Source organism: Aegilops tauschii, chromosome 2, assembly GCF_002575655.3.
Source record: "Aegilops tauschii subsp. strangulata cultivar AL8/78 chromosome 2, Aet v6.0, whole genome shotgun sequence".
Taxonomy (NCBI): Eukaryota; Viridiplantae; Streptophyta; class Magnoliopsida; order Poales; family Poaceae; genus Aegilops; species Aegilops tauschii.
Window position 1 is genome coordinate 318,096,839 of NC_053036.3, and position 6,263 is coordinate 318,103,101.

At 43.4% G+C, this 6,263-nt stretch overlaps 1 long non-coding RNA gene across 2 annotated transcripts; it reads right to left on the reverse strand.

Moving 5' to 3' along the window:
- Nucleotides 1-565: 565 nt before the first annotated feature.
- LOC109736010 (uncharacterized) lies at nucleotides 566-4,989 on the reverse strand. Of its 2 annotated transcripts, none has more exons than XR_012202586.1 (10): nucleotides 4,662-4,989; nucleotides 4,106-4,554; nucleotides 3,590-3,992; nucleotides 3,466-3,493; nucleotides 3,225-3,348; nucleotides 2,898-3,066; nucleotides 2,344-2,584; nucleotides 1,802-1,926; nucleotides 1,162-1,295; nucleotides 566-953 (listed from the first exon to the last, which is right to left on the reverse strand). It is a non-coding gene; the product is annotated as an uncharacterized lncRNA (long non-coding RNA). The 2 variants fall into 2 exon arrangements; XR_012202587.1 differs by having other exon boundaries at nucleotides 4,167-4,554; nucleotides 4,662-4,980.
- Nucleotides 4,990-6,263: the final 1,274 nt, after the last annotated feature.

The following is a 6,263-nucleotide window of genomic DNA, read 5'->3' on the forward strand; positions in this document are numbered from 1 at the left end:
ATTTTACGCCAAGTCTTTTTACTAAACACAACAGGCCTCTCGCAATCTAAGAGGATACTTTGGTTTTGGGTGGTTCAACAAGAGGTATTGCTTCAACATGTTGTTTCCCAGTCGAAGCCCTCTTCTTCCGACTGTCCTAGATAGCGGCAACAATTTGTTGAGAGATAAGAATAAATGCTAGTAGTAAATAGGATAAAATCGTAGTTAATCCAACAAGTTTCTTGCCAGAATTTCAGATCAAAAAAGGGGGGAAATTCATGTTGTGTGGTTACAGCGGCCATACACATAGAAGTGACTCCATTCTGAAGCATCTGCCCAATACGGGGGCAAGAGTGAAGTCACAACAATATACTTGCAAACATAGACAGAGCTCAGACTTCATATCTTTGCTATCGGCCAGAGCTTCAGCTCCGATCCCTAAGTTAATATTCGCATCTTCTCAGTAACAATGCAGTTATGCCCAACTTTTGTGATCACGTCACACAAGGATCATGGACTGATTACAGGTCACGATTACATGGGCACAAGAGCAAAGCATACACATGCCAAAAGACAGAATATGCGCTTACTGAATAACCTGCACGGAAGGCATTAGCACTACGGTAATGTCCCTAAAATCTACACCAAAAATGTAGCAAAAATCCTGACAATTAGAATATATTGTAAAACAAAATGACAAAGACACTTCAGTATATATAACCAATGAAACTCAGTTATCAACAAAACTGAGCTAACTAATTTAAATGGGCAAAAATGGATTTGATTGTGGTAACCAGTTAGATCACAAGGTAATAGTGTCTCCCGTGCTTGAGGCCGGTGCAGGCACGTTGGACCTGGCGAAGGACTGGATCCATCGGTGCGATTTATGCGGCCATATCCATATGCAAGGGAGAACAGCGAGATGGTCAACGAAGAAGCATTAGTGCAACAAAAGTCCTCCTGAACCTTTGATTCTGTGGAGGGCAGGTAAAAGTAAAATTATGTTCCAAAATTATTTGATAACAAGTTAAGTTCGAATGTGAAACTTGATCTTACAACAGTGCGAAAAATAACTATGAAATGCTGAGGATCATCTCCCTTCAGAAATGTCATCAATTAAGAATGCTAAAAAGATCATCACAAATACAGATACATAAGTGTATGACACTTTGTCCAGCCTACCTGAAGGCCTTATCTGTGGCTATAAAGGGACGATTGTAGGGCACTTATACAAAGACAATGTCCTCCTCAAAGTGCACAGCCGACACGGAATCTGCTGCCTTCAGTCTGTCCTAATTTTACCATGCACCCCATGTCTGATTATCCACAAGAGGTATGACAAACAACAAATCAGCTGGACCATGAAACAGAAATACAATAAATGTACGAGGAAGGTAATTTTCCTTTATTGGCAAAACATTTGATAATGGATTAAACCAACACCAACCACTACTTTATCGCGCATCTATTGCCAAAATGGCAGCTTCTCTTATAGATCACAGCAATAAATTTAACTAAAATATAAGGCAATAATTTGGTTGACTGAACCACACACTTATCGTAGTATAAAATTTGTTGTAGCCACCTACTCCAAATGTGTGTGTGTGTGTGTGTGTGTGTGGCTATCTCTAAATCGAATAAACCTCCAAGTATGCAATTCATGAGCACAAAACAGAAATTATAATTCAGTAACTTAGAAATAAATCAAATAGAGGGATCCTAATCATAATGTTTTACATACATATAGATCAAACAAATTAGGAAATTTCTGAAGTTAGAGAGGACTGAAAAATGAAGCGGGAGGAGAGAAATCATGACTCACCTCACCCAACAACAAGGTGGAAATTGCAACCCAAAAAAAGAGATGCCCTTCCCTCTCTCAGTGACAAGCATGCATGCCTTCAAGAGGCGCCGACCTCAATCTCCTTCCTTCCTTGGATGTGTTATCTAAGTACAAATTCCATAAAAAAAATACAAATCATCCAAAGGAGATTACTTTCCAGTAATCAGGGGCCGGAAAACGCAGCCATGACAAACCTATTATGCATGTGCATTCACCTTTAAGAGTGACTAATCAGTAACCACTAAAAGGGAGTAGGAAATAAACAAAATACTCGTAATACTATTAAGAGGTGAATGAAACATATCATTTTTTAGGCTATTGAATTTCCTTGAGAACCCCTAGCAAGAATCAGTGCAAGATCGCTGGCCACTAAAAAAGTAGGTACGCAAGAGTCAAGTAGAGACCGAAAAGTATGAAAACACCTAGCATAAGTCATGCAACCTTCAACCATGATAAAGGAACACCCTTTCACTAAGACCACATTTAATGGACTAAAATTATTGATGATAGCTAGGTCTTACCATAAGCGATCTGCTGTCAAATGTTTTGCGCTCTTATGTCGCGTCTCTAGAGAGTCATTTCTACAAAAAGTGACATTACAGAGAGCCCTGCAAGTGATGCTCCAACGGGTAGCCAATGGATAAACCTACACCTGCGAGGGCACCTTGCGTGCTAGCTATTCTTGCTTCAAAAAAGGTAATGGTTTCAAGAATCGAGTGAATGGATCGTCCAAGGCTGACAACATTTTCTTTGCTGCGGCATCTGAAATAAAATGTGGGATAAGAAAATTCAATCAGACATCATAAGAACTGTAAAAACACGACATCTCTCAGTTTTGCATAGATCAATGCTTTATATATCTAAGTGGTTCGTTATGTTTCTAATAGAATTTTAGATTCAACCAAAGTAAGTAAAAGACATATAACTGCATTTGATCCAATTATCAAATTCATTTGTATTTTTTAAAATATGAAGACTTGCTAAAGTGTGAGCCGTTGAGGCAGCTGATAAATTATATGATCCGTTATATGATAAATTTAGTAGCTTTTGCATGAATCACCGTGATTCTACCTACCATTCTTATAGTAATGTGATTTCCTCAACCCGTTGAACTCACACCTCATGTAGACATTAGGGCCGAGGAACGTGTAGAAACAAAATCCCAGTACAATCATGTGCCTTTTAATTCCTACAACAACTATCCGATTTGCAAGAGAATAGTTTCTCCTCAGATCACACAACTCCTGCATAATAAGAGAAACATATGTATCAATCTTAAAGTCGATGACCTGAAGCAAATTAGTGGCAGTAGTGTAGATGAGTTTTGATCAAGGAATATATGTCTACATACTTGAAGCAAAAGAAAACACAAATATATTCAGTATAAGGGTTTAGCTATCACCTCATTAATTTGACCTCAACTTCTTAGGTGCTAATGCACATGTTTCAGCCAACAAGTGTTGTGAGGTGAATGTGTTGAGATCAACAAGTTTTAGTGCCATAGATAACCGTTAATGGCCAACGATCTGGTGCAAAAACAACTCAACAAAATGTTCAGATCCTACTTTTATATAGAAATTATTAAGAGGGCTATTACTATGTACTACCAGTGTATTGTGAAAAAAATGTTCAGATCATTTTACCTTTGAGGCTGCTGTAATCTGCTGTAAACTGTGAAAAAAAGTGTATTGGCCATGGAATCTTATCAAAACTGTAAAGTAAAACACACACCACCGAAGAAATCAATCTTTAAGAAAAAAAGAGTACCTTCGTCAATACAGCTGTCACTGAAAAGTAGTTCCCAAGTACAAGTGATGTCCAAGCCTCATTTATTTACAACGGGCCATCATATTGACAAGTAGGGGAAAACATAAATCAAGTCTACCGACTTTGTATGGAGAAAATATCAGATATAGCCTGCTCTTATGGATTTGGAGTATCCCATATTAAGTTCAAGTGCCATTTGCTGAAGGACACTTTGGAGAACATAAGATTTCAATACTATGGGAATATTGTGTTGCATAACTGGCCATCTAATTATTCGGAAATCTATAATTCTAGAAGAACAATAGATCAACATTTTGTATGAGGATTTGACATGTATTTCCCTGAGTAGAGATGACACCAAAAGCTCGGCTACTTGTTAATACCTCAAAGGAATTGGCTGAACCTGCAAACGAAATAGTATTAATCATCTACGAATTTTACAGTATACTTCTTTATTACTACAGGGAGGTAGAAGTGCCCTACTTTATAGATATATATGAATTTAGGGAAGCTTACAACTGATGCAGTTCAGTGAAGCTGCCATTTCCAACTAAAGTATAGATGTTATAGAACGTACACCTGTTCCTGCAGCAGCACAATTCTTCTTCTCTCTACCTCCCTCTCTCTCTCTCTCAATCCATGCACACACATGTCTATCTCGCTCTCATCCCTTCTATGCCTCGCCAACACACTAAGCACCCAAAGCTCGTGGTTGTTGGCATCATGCTGCTCCAGCACCCATCACACTCACTATCATGGCCCGCCCCAGGAGCGTCCAGGGGTGCGGGCCGGCCACTGGATTGTCCATCCCCGCCACGGGCAACACCACCTCGGAGAGCTGCCTCTCACCGGCCGGCTCCCAAGCAGAGCCGCGGCTCTCCAACATCAGCCTCGGTTCATGGCGTCACCTACGGCGGTATCCTCCCCGGCCAATCTCCCACACGTCACACTTTATCTTGCTCGATCTGGAAAGAAATAATGCGAAGAGACAAACCTGAGATGAGTAACCGGCGGATCAGGGAGTCCTGCTTTAATTCGTGGATTGCAGTTGAGATTTTGACGCGGGGTATACCTGTGCTCCTCCTTGATCCAGGCCTTCCACGGTACGCCCTTGCGGCGCTCCTCGTTGCCCGCACGGCGGTCACAGCCACGCCCTGACCCGGGGTGAGGTGATGGCGGCGGCGGCCCACGAGTCGGGGGCCTCGACGTCCGCACTTGATGACGCCGATGTTGGCCTCGACCCCGGACGGTGCCACCCCGGACGTAGGCGGCAGCGAGATAGATCGCACAAGATCCGGGAGGTCATCGGCGGCGTTTACTCGAGGGGAGGGGATCGCACGCTGCGTTTAGTCAAGGGGATCGGGATCGCACGAGGGCAGCGGCGTTTAGTCGAGGGGATCGGGGAGGAGCGCTGTTTCGGGCGGTCTGGTTTTTTAGTGCGTGCGTGGGGTGTGGGGAGGGGGAAGACGAAAATTAACAAGCAAAAAAACCGCGGAGACTATTCATCAACCGAGACATTAGGAGTAAAGATTCGTCTACTATTGAGTAGTAGCTTTCTTAATACGCCAGGAGTAGTACGTGTACGTCCACAGCTAGAGCAGTAGTCCTACTAGCAGTAACAGCGACCTGAGAGTCCACGCGAGCCGTCGTGTGATGTGAGTCTACTCTATCTAAGCGTACCCACCTGCCTATCAAGTGATAAAGTTGTACACGCACCCGTGCGCGCGCGCGTTCATAAGTGTGAGCACGATAAAGAAAGCTAGGTATAGCCGTATCGGTACAGTACGTACGCAGCATCGCTTTCTGCAGCTGCATACAATGCAATGCAATGCAATGCAAGCTGCCGTGACGGCGAGAGCACACGGTTTAGTTTCTCATATATACTCCACACTGCCACTGGCTCGATCGCCATCCAGATACAGGGCGTTTCCCTCTTCTCGAAAAGAAAAAAGCACGCCCACAGGTAGTTGGCTACATTGGACGAGCCGACTACACCCCAACACGAGACAGAGATGAACACCATGGGCGCCGACGCTACGTTGACGTAGCTACCTAGTGCTGCCTATGCGACACAGGCTGCTCGTGGTAGATCCATTTTCCCTACAGATGCTTCGCGGTTACGTGCACGAGACGACGCTCGGGCGGCCAACAGAAAAACATAGCACATCTCCACAAGGAAAGAGAGAGAGAGACTGTTAGACAGACACAGCGTCAAGTGTTGAGACTTGAGAGAGACACACACACACGGGAAGCAGCAGCGCGGGTCCTGTACAGTTCTGCATGCCGTGTGCAACTCAGCTGTAACTCCTGTTCTTTGATCGCTACTTCCGCGACAAAAAAAAAAGACTAGCAAGACAAGGGCGGCTGTGGATGAACTTTCTTCATAGTTTTAGTATGTAGAACATGTATTTTTTAATAGTTCAATGGCATGTACTGCTGAAATTTGAGATGGGTTCTAGGCCCATATAGCAATTTCTGAAAAATCTCTAAGAGCCCATGTTGGTTATATGGCACTAGGTGTAGTGAGAAGTTTAGTCCCACCCCGGAAGTGGAAGAGGAGTTGGACCTCCTTATAAGGGTTTCTCTTCTACATGCTATTGGAGCTTGAGAAGAGAAGAGGCCCTCGCGCACTCCTCCTCCGCCGCCTGCCTGGTCACGACGCGCGGCGCGGGAT